At 48.9% G+C, this 18,818-nt stretch overlaps 1 protein-coding gene and 1 long non-coding RNA gene across 4 annotated transcripts in view; both read right to left on the bottom strand.

Annotated features, from left to right (window-relative positions):
- LOC309534413 overlaps positions 1–1,248 on the bottom strand; it is a 97,075-nt gene extending 95,827 nt beyond the window's left edge. Inside the window, exon 1 of the long non-coding RNA XR_014220696.1 lies at positions 1,119–1,248. This is a non-coding gene — a long non-coding RNA (uncharacterized lncRNA). The remainder of the gene's footprint in view (positions 1–1,118) is intronic.
- The window catches only part of HCK (HCK proto-oncogene, Src family tyrosine kinase), a 35,258-nt gene extending 27,248 nt beyond the window's left edge, over positions 1–8,010 (bottom strand). Inside the window, exon 1 of one of the 3 annotated variants that reach the window (XM_082226114.1) lies at positions 7,731–8,010. The gene's annotated coding sequence lies outside the window, so the exon portion shown is untranslated. The remainder of the gene's footprint in view (positions 1–7,730) is intronic. The other 2 variants (XM_082226115.1, XM_082226116.1) reach the window with 2 other exon arrangements.
- Between the last annotated feature and the right edge of the window lie 10,808 nt (positions 8,011–18,818).

Below are 18,818 nucleotides of genomic sequence, written 5' to 3'. Positions count from 1 at the left end.
ATTCTCTCTCTCCGGGGACAGGAAGAAGCACACACACAACCTACCAGTTTCAATTGGCCTCCGCCTGCCAGCATTTTGGGTTTTGATCTTTACACATTGCATTTGTTGCAATGGCGGCCTCCAGACGTTTGCGTGGCAACTCGCGCCAGCTCTGGCCGGCACGGCTGCAAGTTGCCCCCAAAACATCGGGGAGGCATTTCTCCTCTTGCGCCCTCGGTGCCAGTGGCAGCAATTTTAAATCTTGAGTCGCCAAGACTTCTCAAACTGCTTGCAATCGGTCGCAAAATGCGCCTGGCACCTGGCTAATTTCGAACGCTGGTCAGAAGCCGGGGAAGGGTGATGTAATGGGAATTGGGGGTTGCTCATGCGTAAGTTGCCACCACTCTTGGTGAGGTTGCCTGGATAAACCTTTCCCTGGCTGGACAGTCCTGATCACACGTCTGTCTCAGTCACTGGCAGAATCCGTCAGTGGGCGTTTCCTGAACTTCTTCCAACATAAAAGTTCCTTGACGGATAGTCTCCGCCTAGCCTCCCTGCGCGGACGTCTTCTGCGCAGGGTGGGTGTGGGCAGTGGAGGACCAATGCTCTCCCCGCTGGTCTCTGGTAAAGAGTCCTGGAGCCATCCCTCCGAAGCCCGCCTCTGCCCGCCTTTCTCCCTGGTGTAACGCTGATTTCCTTCCCCGGTCACTGAGTCCTCCCTCTTCCTGCTGGGACCTTCTCCGGCATCGCTCGGGAGCCCTTCCACCACTCCTGACTGCGATGGCAGTTCCCTGACAGGTGACATGCAACAAGAGGCCAAAAGTGCATCTGAACATACTTGGGACAATAGACCAAGGCACTGCTGGGGTGGAACTGTGTGTTTCGGGGAAATTAAGCCCTGTTCGCAGCACTGTCCTAAGTCGCTCCACACACTGGTCCGTCTAGCTCAGCCTGTCACTTTGCAGGGGTTCGCACTAGCAGAACTTCAAAACGGGAAGTTCTTTTGCTAGAAAGTGCTGTTTCACGCCACCTCAATCTCTGAGCGGGGAAACGCCAAGGCTTTCCGGGCACTTACTCAGGGTTCAATTTCCTCAGAATGAAGGTCAGCATAGACTGAGTTATTTTGGATACAGTGGTACCTTGGGTTAAGAACTTAATTTGTTCTGGAGATACGTTCTTAACCTGAAACTGTTCTTAACCTGAGGTACCACTTTAGCTAATGGGGCCTCCCACTGCTGCTGCACTGCTACCATGTCATTTCTGTTCTCATCCTGAAGCAAAGTTCTTAACCCAAGGTACTATTTCTGGGATAGCAGAGTCTGTAACCTATAGTGTCTGTAACCTGAACCGTCTGTAACCTGAGGTACCACTGTATATGTAAAAGGTAAAGGACCCCTGGAGACTATGGGGTTGTGGCGCTCATCTCGTTTTCAGGCCGAGGAAGCTGGCGTTTGTCCACAGACAGCTTTCTAGGTCATGTGGCCAGCAGGACTAAACTGCTTCTGGCACAATGGAACACCGTGGCAGAAACTAGAGCGCATGGAAACGCTGTTTACTTTCCTGCCACAGTGGTACCTATTTATCTACTTGCACTGGCATGCTTTTGAGCTTCTAGGTTGGAAGGCTGGGACAGAGCGACTGGAGCTCACTTCGTCGCGGGGATTTGAACCGCCGACCTTCCGATCAGCAAGCCCAAGAGGCTCAATGGTTGAGACCACAGCGCCACCTGCGTCCCTAGTCTTTTGCATATATGGCTTTATTTACACACACAGTGGTACCTTGGTTGTCAAACTTAATCCGTTCTGGGAGTCCGCTCAACTCCCGGAAATGCTCGAAAACCAAGGTGCAGCTTCCGATTGGCTGCAAGAGTTTCCTGCACTCAATTGGAAGCTGTGATGGACGTTTGGCTTCCAAAAAACATTCGCAAACCGGAACACTCACTTCTGGGTTTGTGGCATTCGGGACCCAAAACGTCTGAGTACCAAGGCATTCAACAACCAAGGTATGACTGTATCTACAACCTGAGCATAAGATAAGAGGGACTGGCAGCATGGATACCCCAAAGGATCTTGCTTCTCAATGAGTCACTGCTTTGAACCCAGCACAGAGCAAGCAGGTCTCTGTGTATCCAGCTTCCTGCCTGCTTCCAGCTCAGCTCACACCCCAAAACTCGGGCAGTTGTTCTCCTACCTAGCAGCTAGGAGATGAGGGGCACCTATCTGCCCAGATGGTGCCAACACTCAGTTGTAGTTCTTGCAACCTAGCTCATTTTTTGAGGTGCTGACCAGGACGCTTAAGTGGCCTGCAGAGGTCATTGTCCTAAGAGAATTGTCTAACTAGTTTGGCGAATTCCTCTGTTAGATTCTCTTCTTCTTCTTCTTCTTCTTCTTCTTCTTCTTCTTCTTCCTCCTCCTCCTCCTCCTCCTCCTCCTCCTCTTCCTCTTTGGCAATCACTTGTAGCTGAGTAAGATTGTCTTCCATGAAAACGGTTTTAACAATGAGTCTGTAAGTGACTATGGAGGCCAATTCTGGATCCACACATCCTTCCACAGTGGGGACATTGGTTTCCGGGCAGGAGCTGATCACAGTGTGGATTTGCCAAGCGTGCCTTCCTCCTAGCACGTTTTTCCCTTGCGTCCTGAGTTTGAGTGTCTTCAAATCCCAGGACACCTTTGGTAAAGACTGTTCTCCAACTCACAGGCCAGTGTTTCCCAGTCGTCAGTGTTTATATTACATTTTTTTAGATTTGCCTTGAGACAGTCTTTCAACCTCTTTTGTTGACCACCAGCATTACGCTTTCCATTTTTAAGTTCGGAATAGAGTAGTTGCTTTGGAAGACGATCATCAGGCATCTGCACAACATGACCAGTCCAATGAAGTTGACATTGAAGAATCATTGCTTCAACTCTGGTGATCTTTGCTTCTTCTGGTACACTGGCATTCGTTCACCAGTCTTCCCAAGTGGTGTGTAAAATTTTTCGGAGACACCGTTGATGGAATCTTTTGAGGAGTTGGGGATGGCGTTTATAAGTGGTCCACGTTTTACAAGCATATAGTAAGGTTGGTAATACTATAGCTTTGTAAACAAGCATTTGGACCCCAAGAACCGGAAGGAACTCAGGACATCATCCAGACTGACCCCCCCAAACCGACAACAGTGCAATATTAAGCATTTTAATGTATTGCACATTTGCAAATGTAGGGCCAACAGCATCTCCAGGTAGGCCTTCCTGAGCTGTCAGCTGTCAGTGTGTAGAACAAACTAAGCTAGATCAGACCCTCTGAGTGTCCCTATTTTTCAGGGACAGGCCCAAATTTACAGAAGCCATCCCAGTTTCTGATTTGATCCCGGAATTTCCTCCTTTTCCTTAAAGGTAAAGGGACCCCTGACCGTTAGGTCCAGTCGTGGCCGACTCTGGGGTTGCGGCGCTCATCTCGCTTTACTGGCCGAGGGAGCCGGCGTCCAGCTTCCGAGTCATGTGGCCAGCATGACTAAGCCGCTTCTGGCAAACCAGAGCAGCGCATGGAAACACCTTTTACCTTACCGCTGGAGTGGTACCTATTTATCTACTTGCACTTTGCTTTCGAACTGCTAGGTTGGCAGGAGCAGGGACCGAGCAACGGGAGCCGACCTTCTGATCAGCAAGTCCTAGGCTCTGTGGTTTAACCCACAGTACCACCCCCGTCCCCTTTGGTTCCTAGCAGTGGTTTAAAAATAATTTAAAAAGAGAACTTGTCTTTTGGCTCATCAGATCTGCAGACAAGGCAGCCCCTGTGCACTGACCGTGCTTTTGCATGAGGAAGAAGAACTTTCTCGGGAAATTAAGACTTTTCCCCACAGTGCATAATTTGATTCAGGGGCCCTGCAGGCTCCTTTTTCCTATGGTGGCCACAAGTGTTCCAGTAAATATACCCTCAAAAAACTACAATGCCCAAGACAGGGGGGTAGGAGATGCTTGCTCAATTTTGGGTCCCCAATCTCTTTTTTTCCTGATCTTTTAGATGTGGCAGCTATTAGGTGTTACGCTCCTGCCTAACGGCAGCCATTTTGTGACTGGCGCCCCCGGAGCCTTCTGAAGTTTCCAAATGGGTCCGTTGGCAAAAAAAGGGTGGGGAATTTAATTCTTTGCATTTACTGCCACACGATGAGATAATGGCCTCCACAGCTTTGTGACTTTAAAAGGGGATTAGGCCAAGGCTTCTCAAACTTTCTAACTCCAGGGGGCCTGTCTGAAAAGTCCAAAAATTACTGAGGTTCATCCCCCTCACAGAGCTATAATTCCCAGAATGGTTTAAAAGCCAATCTCTCTTCATAGCGAACTCTGGGAATTGTAGTTCTGTGAGGGGAATGGGGGGGGTCTCTTAGCAAGCTTCACAAACTACAGCTCCCAAAATTCTTAGGGGAATACAATAGGGCTGTCTAAAGTGGTATCACAGAACTTTAAAAGTATGGCATGAAAGTGGCCTGACATTGTCCCAGTTGGAAAGGGCGCATGTTGCACTTTTCTAAAAGAAAGAAGGAAATCTGTTGTTTTTAAATAATAATATAATAATAATAATAATAATAATAATAATAATAATAATAATAATAATTTATTTATTCCCCAGCCACTCTGGGCGGCTTCCAACAAAACACTAAAATACAATAACCTATTAAACATTAAAAGCTTCCCTAAACAGGGCTGCCTTCAGATGTCTTCTAAAAGTTTGGTAGTTATTTTTCTCTTTGACATCTGATGGGAGGGAGTTCCACAGGGCGGGCGCCACCACCGAGAAGGCCCTCTGCCTGGTTCCCTGTAACTTGGCTTCTCGCAGTGAGGGAACCGCCAGAAGGCCCTCGGCGCTGGACCTCAGTGTCCGGGCTGAACGATGGGGGTGGAGACGCTCCTTCAGGTATACTGGACCGAGGCCGTTTAGGGCTTTAAAGGTCAGCACCAATACTTTGAATTGTGCTTGGAAACATACTGGGAGCCAGTGTAGGTCTTTCAAGACCTACTTGCATCAACACATTTTTCCACTTAAGCACCATTGCACAAGTATTTTTTAATTGGCAAAAGTGGGTGCAAGTACAAATTATGAGATCAATTCGAATAAAATGGTGCTGACGAGACAGGGAATATTTTCAAGGTGTGCTGAAGTTGAGGAGTGACAGCAGGGGCACACCTGTCTGAAACATCAAAGCTGCTGAGTCACGCTAAAGCCGCCTGCATTTGCAGAGAGAATATGCAATCGAATCTTTTGGCCACTTAGATCCCGCAATTTCAACCATATGTGGCTAGGGGCCGGCTGGTTGAAATTCTGCAAGTTAAATGCAAGCAAAGCCGAGAGCTTGAAAGCTCTTTCCACACCACGTAAGCCAAGCAGAAACAGCGTGGTATGAGCTTGAAAGCTCCCTGCCTTGCTTGGAGGGGGGGCGGGGGGGGGGCAAAGCCCTGTTGGTGCACCAATTCTGGAGTGCTCTTTTGAGATCTTGCTGGGCTCACATGAGAATCCCTGGTCTTCCAGAGCCCATGCGCTGAGCATCCCTTGGCCTCTAAGAGACCTCGTGCTCTGTTGGAGCAAAACCAACCACAATGGACATACTTCACCCACCAGGAGAGTTGTTAGGGGGTAGACCAGTGGAGATATGTCTATGACACACACAACACACTCTGCACAATTTTCTCAGAAGCATTCATACATTATGCAATAGCTAATGCAAATTTGTGCCCTAGACCTATGTGCAATGCGCCTGACACTAGGAACCATGGTTTGTTTCCTCTGTGTGTTGAGGGGACAGGACAATCCACCATCAACTATGGTTTACTGTGACGTGCCATTTGGTCACAGAAGCAAACCAATATTTCATTTTATTTATGAGAGAGGAAGAGAGATGATTTTCAAATATACCAAAACTAAGGAAACAACAATAAGAATATTAGGTACACATTCCACTCCAAACTCCTTGAAGACCCTGGGTGGAGATGTGGGCTCAGTTTTTTACCCCCCAAAGCAGCAGTGTTGGAGGAGGAAATTGTCTGGTTTCCATGTAACACGACACTGTGGTTTGACAAACTACAAGTTCACCATGAGTTGCCGCACAGACAATCAGACAAACAATGGCTTATTTATCCAAAGTTTGTTTGTTTGCTGTGGTTTTTCCAGTTGCTCCTGCAATTGAGGTGGTCTGGCCAAACAAACCTTGGTTCAAGAGGGGGTGTTGAGTTTAAGCATGATGACAAGCTGCAGTTAAAACAAACCAAGGTTCATAACCCAATAACAAACCATGGTTTGTTGGATACCATAGTTATACCTATGGACAAAGTTTGTGTGTGTGTGATTTTAATAAACCATAGTGGTGCTGTGGGTTAAACCACAGAGCCTAGGACTTGCTGATCAGAAGGTCGGCGGTTCAAATCCCTGCAACGGAGTGAGCTCCTGCTGCTTGGTCCCTGCTCCTGCCAACCTAGCAGTGCGAAAGCACGTCAAAGTGCAAGTAGATAAATAGGTACCACTCTGGTGGGAAGGTAAACGGTGTTTCCGTGTGCTGCTCTGGTTCGCCAGAAGCGGTTTAGTCATGCTGACCACATGACCTGGAAGCTGTACGCCGGCTCCCTCGGCCAATAAGCAAGATGAGCGCCGCAACCCCAGTCGGCCATGACTGGACCTAATGGACAGGGGTCCCTTTACCTTTTTAACCGTCTGAGGCAGCCATGCCAATGGTTAGTCTTTCCTCACACAACTATTGGAAGAAAAATACAGGTACTTGTATCCCCCCACCAACTGGGTGAGCAGTGGATTGCAGCTTTTGCAGGGGGAGGTGGAGGTGTGTATAAACAACCAGAAGGACAGAGCTGGACACACACCCCCCCGAGCTGCGATACAGACTAAAACAGAATCAAGATGCTAGATTTCCTCCATTGTTCCTTCCCTTAGAATATCTTTGCTGTGCCTCTAGAAACTATGATGTGCTGAAAAGCCTTAGGGCACCAGAGCTCGCGCGACTTAACTCCGGTTCAATTGCAGTGTACAGCACGTTCTCAGGTGCACACTGAATAGCATGGTTGAGGGCTATACATTTAGTTGAAAGGGTGAGTTGAGTCCTTGTGAAACTCCTTTCTTTCACCACCTGGCTACATATTCCAGCAGCCTTCTCCAACTTGGTGCCCCCCGGGGCTCCAGATGTTTTGGATTGCAAGGTTCAGCTCCTGCCGCAACAGCCACTGAAATTCAGTGGGGTGACTTATGAGCTATACAATGCAAACAACAGAGGGTTTGGGGGGGGCATGTCCCCTACAAACCCCCCTGGAAAAGGAGACGTCTGATCAAGGCACCCAGAGCCTTCGCAACAGTGGCGTAGCGTGGGGGGTGCAGGGGGGCCGGCCACACCGGGCGCAACATCTGGGGGGTAGGGGGCGCAAATCCACGGGTTAGGGGGTGCAAATTACTTGCCTTGCCACGGGTGCTGACAACCTACGCTACGCCACTGCTTCGCAACAGAGAAGTACCGAGGCTCAGGACTACCCAGGTGAGCCGAAAGCGCAGGTGAGTGATGACTCGGGGAAAGAGGAAAACAAACTCTGCACATGCTCTAGAGAACGCTCTCCGCTGCCTTATCATTCCACAGGCTCCAGGGCCTTAAACACACAGACAAGACTCCGGGTTAAGCATTCCTTACGCTTCCCTCGTACGACCCATCTCCTTCCTGCCATTGCCGAGGGAGGGGAGGGTCGCGGCTGCCCCCTGTCCCCGCCGTCTCTCCCCGGATTCACCTGCCTGCCGCCTTCCGACGTTCCCTCGACGGCGCGTTCTCAGCAGCCCGGCAGCTCCTGCGCGCTCGCTAGTGCCTCTTCGGGGGCCAGGGGCATCTCCAAAATGGCTCTCGCCTGTACGCAGTCCTCGGGGGGGGGGGACGCACCCCACAAAAATGCCCGGCAAGGGGAGAGGGAAAGGTCTCTGCCCCGTGCAGTTGCTGCAGCAAAGCAGGAAAACAGCAGTTGTTGCGCCTCCCCGACGGTTTCACGGTCCGCAGAAGCAGAAGCCAGCGCGCCCGCGATGGGGAAGCCGCGCGCTTAAGAACCGCCCAGCCCCACGGCGGCCGCGCCTCTTTCCCGAAGGCCTCGCCCCCCAGGCTCCTCGTCCCCACCAGCCCTTCCACTTTTTAAAAAGAGGGCTCTCTCTCAGCAAATACTGTAGTTACCTTTCACTCTCGCAAGAGGCAAAGGGCGGTCACCCCTCCGGATGGAGACTAGGCAAATTCATGGCTAAATTGGATAGAAGCGTTTTCCTTCCTCTCTCCTCCTAACACTAGAACTCTTTAGCTCAGTCGGTGAAGCGTGAGACTCTCAATCTCAGGGTCGTGATGGCCGAAAGATTCTTGCGTTTTAGGGGGTTGGACTAGATGACCCTCATGTTACCTCCTAACTCCTCCTCCTCCTCCTCCTCCTCCTCCTCCTCCTCCTCCTCCTCTTCTTCTTCTTCTTCTTGTTTAGTCGTGTAGTCGTGTCCGACTCTTCGTGACCCCATGGTCCAGAGCACGCCAGGCACTTCTGTCCTCCACTACCTCCCGCAGTTTGGACAAACTCATGCTGGTAGCTTCAAGAACACTGTCCCACCATCTCGTCCTCTGTCATCCCCTTCTCCTTGTGCCCTCCATCTTTCCCAACATCAGGGTCTTTTCCAGGAGTCTTCTCTTCTCATAGGGTGGCCAAATTATTGGAGCCTCAGCTTCAGGATCTGTCCTTCCCGTGAGCACTCAGGGCTGATTTCCTTCAGAATGGAGAGGTTTGTTCTTCTTGCAGTCCATGGGACTCTCAAGAGTCTCCTCCAGCACCAGAACTCAAAAGCATCCATTCTTCGGTGATCAGCCATCTTTATGGTCCAGCTCTCACTTCCATACATCACCACTGAGAAAACCATAGCTTTTACTATACGGACCTTTTGTCGGCAAGGTGATGCCTCTGCTTTTTAAGATAATGATAGCCAACTTCAAATATCTAAAGGGTTGTCACGTGGAATATGCAGCAGACTTGTTTTCTGCTGATCTGAAGGAGAGGACTGAAACCAATGGCTTCAAGTTACAAGAAATGAGATTCCGACTAAACATCAGGAAGAACTTTCGGACAGCAAGAGTTGTTTGACAGTGGTACAGACTCCTTCAAGAGGTGGTGGAATCTACAAAGATCTGCCACCAACAGAAATTGGGAATCATGTCGGAGCTGCTGCAGCCGGCAGCTCCCATTGCCTCTGTCTTTTATGTATCCCTGACTGGGAAAACCATGGCTTTAACTATACGAACCTTCTCCCAACTCTACAGTTTTAGAATTCTATGGCATCCAATGAAGCTGAAGGTTGGACAAATCAGGGCAGAGAAAAGGAAAGACTTCTTCTTGCAAGGCAGAATTAAATCTGTGGAACTCCCTTCCACAGGAGACAGGGCCACCAACTTAGATGGTGTTAGAGAGGGATTAGAGATATACCTTTAAGAATTAAAAAGGATTAAACATACTCTTGGGAGGAAAGGGGTATTGATGGCTATCAGTCATGATGGCTCTCCACAGTTGGAGGCAGAAATGCTTTTGAATCCCAGTTGCTGGAAACCACAGGAGGGGTCTTGTGTTCAGGTCCTGCTCATGCACTTCCCATAGGGGCAATCTGACCCAGTAAGCTCTTATTGATGCTTTTGAGTTATGGTGCTGGAGGAGACTCTTGAGAGTCCCATGGACTGCAAGAAGATCAAACCTCTCCATTCTGAAGGAAATCAGCCCTGAGTGCTCACTGGAAGGACAGATCCTGAAGCTGAGGCTCCAAGACTTTGGCCACCTCATGAGAAGAGAAGACTCCCTGGAAAAGACCCTGGTGTTGGGAAAGATGGAGGGCACAAGGAGAAGGGGATGACAGAGGACGAGATGGTTGGACAGTGTTCTTGAAGCTACCAGCATGAGTTTGACCAAACTGCGGGAGGCAGTGGAAGACAGAAGTGCCTGGCGTGCTCTGGTCCAGGGGGTCACGAAGAGTCGGACACGACTAAATGACTAAACAACAACAACAAGCTCTTGTTATGTTTTTGCCTTGCAATATGGAAATGTGAACCCTGCATAGATGTTCTCAAGAGGTTAAAGGGTTGCGGCAGGTGCAGGGGGGGGAGATAGGGGAGGAGGGAACGGTGCTTTCCCTCCCGGGCAAGCAGCTTATTTCTCTGCTTGCCCTACTCCACAACTGGACCCCTGTCGTTACTTTCACTGCTCATATCCAAATCACAAACTACACATTCAAATAAGGGTGCCGACTTACTGGAACGTTAACTCCTGAAGAAACCAACAGGACTTCCTTCGGAGAAAATAAGGGCCAGATGTTTGTGTGGAATGTGCTGCTGTTCATCTTTCAGAAATGTGGGGTGGGGCTGCTATCCAAAATGCACTTTGCCCCTTCTGGTCTGAATGGGGTAACTGTGCCCCTGAAGGACCAGGTGCGCAGCCTGGGAGTCATTTTGGACTCACAGCTGTCCATGGAGGCACAGGTTAATTCTGTGTCCAGGGCAGCTGTCTACCAGCTCCATCTGGTACGCAGGATGAGACCCTACCTGCCCGCAGACTGTCTTGCCAGAAAGGTGCATGCTCTGGTTATCTCCCGCTTAGACTACTGCAATGCGCTCTACGTGGGGCTACCTTTGAAGGTGACCCGGAAACTACAACTAATCCAGAATGCGGCAGCTAGACTGGTGACTGATTTCGGCCACCGAGACCATATAACACCGGTCTTGAAAGACCTACATTGGCTCCCAGGATGTTTCCAAGCACAATTCAAAGTGTTGGTGCTGACCTTTGAAGTCCTAAACGGCCTCAGTCCAGTATACCAGAAGGAGCATCTCCATCCCCATTGTTCTGCCCAGACACTGAGGTCCAGCGCCAAGGGTCTTCTGGCGGTTCCCTCACTGCGAGAAGCCAAGTTACAGGGAACCAGGCAGAGGGCCTTCTCGGTGGTGGCACCTGCCCTGTGGAACGCCCTCCCACCAGATGTCAAAGAGAAGAACAACTACCAGACTTTTAGAAGACATCTGAAGGCAGCCCTGTTTAGGGAAGCTTTTAATGTTTGATGTATTACAGTATTTTAATTTTTTTGTTTTTGGAAGTCGCCCAGAGTGGCTGGGGAAGCCCAGCCAGATGGGCGGGGTATAAATAATAAATTATTATTGTTATTATTATTATTACTTGTGAACACCCCCAAATCATGTACGATGAGGCCACCATTGGCTCCTATCTCCCTCCACTGCTCTTGAGGCCGCATCCTGCTCATGGCCTTACCTTTGGAGCATCAGATTCGCCACTCTGGGAGCAGGATGCTGTGCTAGACGGGCTACCTGTGGTCGGCCAATCCAGCCACCAAATACCCAGCTCAGTGTTGCAATTTTTGCTTTGTTAGTCACTTAAAACCAAATCGTCACCATCTTTTTTTCCCTCCAGAGTGTCAGCGGCTGGTGGGTGGGTTAATCACATTAGATTTCTTTTCTTTCTTTAATTGCCACAACAACAGTCTTCCAGGTTTGTTTGCAAATTCAGACTCTTTCTGTTTAGGATATTTTAATTTCATGTAGAGTCAGAATTGATCACTGTGTTTGTAGCATTTTAATAGTCTGCATTACAACCGTGTTTCCCAGTTTTTCAGTTCATTTATTTTCATTCATATTAAGTTCTTATATTATCTCTTGCTTCTTGTCTTCTGATTTATTTTGGGAAGTGTTTTGTTGTATATAAAGAAGCCTCTTATTACTGCCTTGCCGGCATCCTGTACCATATTTAAGTCTGTCCCTTTGCTTAAATTTATTTCAAAGTACCGTAGTCTTTTAGGACTTTCACCACTTTCCCCTATAGCTCTGGCTTCTTTAATAATCCTTCATTTAATGACCATCTATATGTTGATTTCTGTTTTATTATTTATATGCCACCCACCTGACTGGATTTTCCCAGCTGCTCTGGGTGACTCACAACAAAATATTTAAATCACAATAAAACCTCAGACATTAAAAACTTCCCTGAACAGGGCTGCTTTCAGATGTCTCCTGGAAATAATAGAGTTGTTTATATGTTTTACATTTGACAGTAGGGCATTCCACAGGGAGGGTGCGACTACGGAGAAAGCTCTTTGCCTGGCAGCAACAACAATAATAATAAACATAATAAAAGTTTATTATTTGTACCCTGCCCATCTGGCTGGGTTTCCCCAGCCACTGGGCGGCTTCCAACAAACATTAAAAATACATTAAAATGTCACACATTAAAAACTTCCCTGAACTTCCCTTCAGATGTCTTCTGAATGTCAGGTACCGTATTTTTCGCTCCATTGGACGCACCGGACCATAGGACGCACTGGACCATAGGAGGGGGAGAACAGGGAAATTTTTTTTTTCTTGTTCTCCCCCTCTAAAACAAGGTGTGTTCAAGGTACATTCACCAGACCTTGTGGGGCTGGCGGTGGAGGGAAGCGCTGCTTTCCCCCACCGCCAGCCTCAAAGATCCCTGAAGCCTTTGGAGCGCAGCGCCCCGCTGCCCTGGAGAGGCTGTGCGTGCAGACGTCCCCAAGCTAGAGCAGCGAGATGGAGCCCTCCCTCTCGCTGTTCTGGCTTGGGAACAGCCTTGCTAGCTTCTGCAGGACAGCAGGGTGAAGGCACCCCACTGCCCTGCAGAGGTTTGCGCGCAGCCGTCCCCAAGCTAGAGCAGCGAGACGGAGCGCTCTGCAATGCTCCGTCTTCCTGTTCTGGCTTTGGGCTTAGCGGCGCAGCCTGCATTCGCTCTATAGGACGCACACACATTTCCCCTTAATTTTTGGAGGGGGAAATGTGCGTCCTACAGAACGAAAAATACGGTAATTGTTTATCTCTTTGACATCTGGTGGGAGGGCGTTCCACAGGGCAGGTGCCACTACCGAGAAGGCCCTCTGCCTGGTTCCCTGTAACCTCACTTCTCGCAGTGAGGTAACCGCCAGAAGGCCCTCGGCGCTGGACCTCAGCGTCCGGGCAGAACGATGTGGGTGGAGACGCTCCTTCAGGTATACAGTGGTACCTCGGGTTACATACGCTTCAGGTTACAGACTCTGCTAACCCAGAAATAGTACCTCGTGTTAAGAACTTTGCTTCAGGATGAGAACAGAAATCGTGCAGCGGCGGCGCAGTGGCAGCAGGAGGCCCCATTACCTAAAGTGGTGCTTCAGGTTAAGAACAGTTTCAGGTTAAGAACGGACCTCCGGAACGAATTAAGTACTTAACACGAGGTACCACTGTACTGGACCGAGGCCCTTTAGGGCTTTAAAGGTCAGCACCAACACTTTGAATTGTGCTCGGAAACATCCTGGGAACCAATGTAGGTCTTTCAAGTGCGGTGTTATGTGGTCTCGGCGGCCGCCCCTGGATCCCTGTAGCTTCACTTCCCGCAGTGAGGGAACCACCAGAAGGCCCTTGGAGCTTGACCTCGGTATCTGGGCTGAACGATGGGGGTGAAGATGCTCTTTCAGTCTATTTCTACTGCATAAATAAGCAACCTTTCACTCTCTGGGGAGAAGAAAAGAGGAAACATCCCTCCCCCCCCCGCACTTCCCTCTCTAGCTCAAAAAAGCATGACAACTCTGGAGCCCAAGCCGCCCACCCCCGCCCACGGGAGAATCATGTTCTAGGGTCACCGAGGAAAGGAGCCTCGCTGGCGTTGCTTCTCTGTTAAAAGTTTAAAACAGGAACATGCAGAAAATAGAGGGAGGAGGCCGCTGTTAAGGGCTGCTGCACTTTGAAGCAGAATTACTCTGGAGTAGCATTTTGAAGCTACAGCAAAGCCTGGGCTGCTTGCTGTTCTGCAGGACAGCTCCCCACCAAAATGCATTTTTCAGGGCTCATTATTTGTTCCTTATGTGATGATTATACCAAAATAAGCCCCAGGGTACGGGGTTGACAAAACAAAAAGAAAAGACTAAGCAAATGAAAGAAACCACAAGCATCTATCATCTAACACCATTTACAGAAAGGAAATGCACAAGCCGATCGCATTGAAAATAGTGTTATAGGTGGTGGGCTGGTCAGTCACGGGTCATAACCCGTGAGTCCTTTGCGCACCTGTGACCTGCCATTGTGAGTCTAGATTCTACAAGAAGAAGTGCGGTGAATCAGTCATACTGGTTTATTGGTAAGATAATGGCCTTAGCTAGAAGAAGTGTGCATCCACACGAAAGCTCATACCAAGAACTAACTTAGTTGGTCTTTAAGGTGCTACTGGAAGGATTTTTTTTTAAAATTTTGACTTAGCTAGTCAGTTAAGCACAGACGGACGTTTACATGGCCAAAGAGGGAGTTCTGTTGCCATAGAGGCAAATGGACGGGACTTTTCACAACTCATTCTAGAATGGAGAGCAATAGGCCAAGAAGGAGCAATGTGTGAGGCTTGTGGTTGGTGCTGGAAGCTGGAGACGCAGAGGCTTGTCTTGCTCTGAGCTGAACCTTGCAAAGGACCTGCGACATAAACATTTCTTTTTTAACTGACTGAAACTCAGAATGTGGTTGAAGTATCGCACCGGTGCATAACGGCAGCTCCTGGCTGGGTGGCCGTCAGCGCATCCTCTCAATGCAATTTTGCTTATATTTATGTAGCTACGAATGTTGCCATCTCTCCGGCTCAAGAGATAATGGAGTGCACTTCTGGGAGTGTTTGCTGCACCAACGTGATCTCCCCGGGTGCAAGCCTGGGCAGGGTGTCTGGAGCTCCTGGGCTGCCCAGACGACAAGACCTCCCCCCCTCAGCCTCGCTGCTGTGGCCCAAAGGATATATATTCATAGCTATGGGGGGCTAAGAATTCCTAGGGGGGGGGGCAAAGAGGTAAGAGAGTTTCAAGGGCTGCTGGAGGTGTAAACCACAATCAATCTCTGAAAAGCTGGCATCCCTGGATGAAGTTCGTTAACTAAGTAGTTTAAACGGACCCTCCCAGCAGGGCTGTCTTAAGCTGGGTAGGCCTTTCGACAGCTTGCCAATCCCAGGTGCGCAGGAGGGCAGAGCTGACCGGCTGCCTCAGCGCCTCGCTCGCTTGCAGCAGAAGAGCTGCGGCGCTCAGAGGGAGGGCTCTACTTTGCTTGGCAGCAGCTGTCGGCTCTTCCCAATACCTGGACTCCAAATCTCGGCCCCAGACTCTCGGCTTGGTGCCCCTGAAAGCCCGGTGCCTGGGTGCCCCGCACCCCTAGCACCTATGGGTAAGACAGCCCTGCCTCCAAGTGTCCTTATTTTCCAGGGTCAGCGCCAGACTTACATAAGTCTTCCCATTTTCTGATTTGATCATGGAATGTCCCTCTTTTCCTTAAAAAGGTAAAGGGACCCCGGACCATTAGGTCCAGTCGTGGCCGACTCTGGGGCTGCGGCGCTCATCTCGCTTTATTGGCTGAGGGAGCCGGCGTACAGCTTCCGGGTCATGTGGCCAACATGACTAAGCCGCTTCTGGCAAACCATAGCAGCGCACGGAAACGCCGTTTACCTTCCTGCCAGGGTGGTACCTATTTATCTACTTGCACTTTGATGTGATTTCGAACTGCTAGGTTGGCAGGAGCAGGGACCGAGCAACGGGAGCTTACCTTGTCGCGGGGATTCGAACCGCCGACCTTCTGATCGGCAAGCCCTAGGCTCTGTGGTTTAACCCACAGCGCCACCCGTGTCCCTCTTTAGCACTAAATCAGAGAAATGTTGGAAGGTATGGAGTTATGTGACCCGTGAACCAAGGAGATAAGTAACCATGCAAACTTTAGAAGACATCTTAGAAGGTAGCCCTGTATAGGGAAGTTTTTAATGTTTAATGTTTGATGTTATGTTTTCATATATGTTGGAAGCTGCCCAGAGTAGCTGAGGAAACCCAGTCAGATGGATGGGGTTGTGTTGTTGTTGTTGTTGTTGTTGTTATTTTGAATAGGATGCCCCTATTTTCATCAGAGAAATGTTGGAGGGTATGGTGTAAATTGAATTTTGAATAAACAGGTAAGGGGCACTGTGTGAGAGATGAGTTTGGGATTCTATTATTTCAAGTTCCCACACTTCATAACAGGACGGTGTGGGGTTCATCGTCTGAGAGCACCATGAGTCATTTTCCCCTCTTGACAAGGCACTGGCATGAAAAAGAAGGCACTTCTCCAATTTTGTTATTTTCTCAGTCCCTCCACGCCTCTGTGTGGTCACTGCCCTGATTACGACGAGCTGAAGAAGGTTCCCAACACAAACTGTGCCACTTCACTGATGTGATGTAACTGCCCACTGGCCACAAGTATTTTTCTTTACAATCGTAGAATGGTAGAGTTGGAAGGGACCCCCAGAGCTCATCCAGTCCAACTACCAACAGATTATTAACAGAACAATAAAATATCAAACATTAAAAGCTTCCCTAAACAGGGCTGCCTTTAGCTCTTGAGTTTGTCTTAAAAATTGAGAGCCAGTCCAGTTGAACCAGAGTCATCCCTTCGATTCCTAGAAGGGAAGTTGCTCAAGAGGCTGTCTGCAAATCACACACAATTGTTTGTGGCTGCTTGGAGGTGAGGGAAAGGCACTTCACACATGCTCAGAGGTGCTCACTTGATTATTACTTCAGATAACGGAGCTGAGGCTCCTGGCATTGCAAAAGGTTAAGAAACTGATTTGGACTTCTATGTCAATTTATAATTTATAAATTTATAATTTATATTCCTCTTTTCCTCTGAGTAGCACACACAATTCTCCACCCTGACCCATTTTACCTTCACAAATTGAAACTGGTTCAAGGTTTCTCAGTGAAAGCTCAGTCCATGTGGTGCTTCCTTGAGATCTCAACCATGGTGCTACATGGGCAAACCAGGCTGAAATAGGGCCAGAATACTGTAATCCTTTCCCTACAAACACATCTGAAGCTGATAAGCCTCCATGGATTCAATGAACTTGCCCCCCCACCTGAAATGTTTCTTTAAATCTATAGTTCTTTGTAGAAAGGTAAAGGTAAAGGGACCCCTGACCATTAGGTCCAGTCGTGGCCAACTCTGGGGTTGCGGCGCTCATCTCGCTTTATTGGCCGAGGGAGCTGGCGTACAGCTTCCGGGTCATGTGGCCAGCATGACTAAGCCGCTTCTGGCAAACCAGAGCAGCGCATGAAAACGCCGTTTACCTTCCTGCCTATTTATCTACTTGCACTTTGACGTGCTTTCAAACTGCTAGGTTGGCAGGAGCAGGGACCGAGCAACGGGAGCTCACCCCGTCACGGGAATTCGAACCGCCGACCTTCTGATCGTCAAGTCCTGGGCTCTGTGGTTTAAACCACAGCACCACCCGCATCCCCATAATTCTTTGTAAGTGTCTATAATTCATGTACAGTGAATGCGTCTGATAACCAACAGCTAGTCCACTTCTTTGTTGTTCTGGGGGAGGTATCCTGGCAATACTATCAGTTACTTTGACTTTATTGAATTGTACTGATTGTGTTGATGAAGGTGTTGTTTTTGTTGTCTGCTTTATATGATATTGTGTTTGATATTACAGTGATCACAGTGTTCTTCCAACTCTACAATTCGAGGGTTCTTGTCAGCCACTTGGGAAAGAGGAATGCAAATATTAAATCAACTCTACTCAATCTCATCTCAATTATGCATGGGGCAAACTCAGGGCCATATTTTTATTAGCAGTTTTGGAATGTTGTCCAATTCTCTTCAACCTGCAAACATTGCATAGCTCTTCTTCTTGTTGTTTAGTCGTGTCCGCCTCTTCGTGACCCCCTGGACCAGAGCACGCCAGGCACTCCTGTCTTCCACTGCCTCCCGCAGTTTCATCAAACTCATGCTGGTAGCTTCGAGAACACTGTCCCACCATCTCGTCCTCTGTCGTCCCCTTCTCCTTGTGCCCTGAAACCCAGCCAGATGGGTGGGGTATAAATAATAAATGATGATGATCATCATCATCATCAGTTCCCTGCAAGAACTCAGCCGAGGTTGGTGCCATGCAAACCACGTCCACTTCCCCACTGCGAGAGAAGCCCTGTCTAGCCCTCCTTGCTGAAATCTGGTTATTATTTTCATGGACTACTTATATAAATACACCCCCCCACACGTACCCACACCTTCTTCTGTTTAAAAGAAGGAACTAGCAAAGGCTCTGAATGCAAGGTTTAAACAGAAAGTCTTTGCTCTTCTGCAGAAAATGAGGTGGTGGATTTTTCTCTCTTCACTGAACGCTACACCCACCTGCACCATCGACCTAACATGCCGTTTTGCACGGCCCACTTCTTCTGTGAAATGTTACAGGAGTGCATCGCTCACCCAACTTTTTTTTCCTTTGGGAGGAGGTCACTGGAGGCTTAGTGGTGTTTTGCTTGCAACATTGCCTTTAATTTACAAGCACACAGGTTGTGTCAGGAGCTCGTCCTACACTCGAGTAGGACCCTGGCAGAGACACATGCCCGACTGGCATGTTCTCTCCCTCCTGGTCGATCGTTTGGGAGCTTCAAAAGCTTTCTTCAGCCCGAACATCACAGCGACCAATGCCAACCGACATTGGCACACTTAGGGATCCGCAGAGTCTTCGCAGTTTGCGTAACAGACCTCAGCAACTCAGCATTTTGGCTAATCTACTTTATTTACATATCAACACATACGGAGCACTGCAGCATGGCTCCCTCCCCCTCTCTCTAGCATCAGACAGCAAAGAGAAAAAGAACAAAGGACAATAGTTCCACTTCACGGAACACAGTATCACAACCATCCTTCCTCCATCACTTCCCACTCTGTGGAATCAAAACATACACCGTCATGTGATAGACAACAGTCCCATGACTGCAATAACGGTGCAGGAATTCTAACAGGTTGAGTGTAGTTGGAGGAACACGGCCGAAGA

Source organism: Podarcis vaucheri (genome assembly GCF_965113315.1).
Source record: "Podarcis vaucheri genome assembly, chromosome: 6".
NCBI lineage: Eukaryota > Metazoa > Chordata > Lepidosauria > Squamata > Lacertidae > Podarcis > Podarcis vaucheri.
The sequence above is the reverse complement of the archived record's forward strand: the minus strand, read 5'-3'. Positions and strand labels throughout refer to the sequence as shown.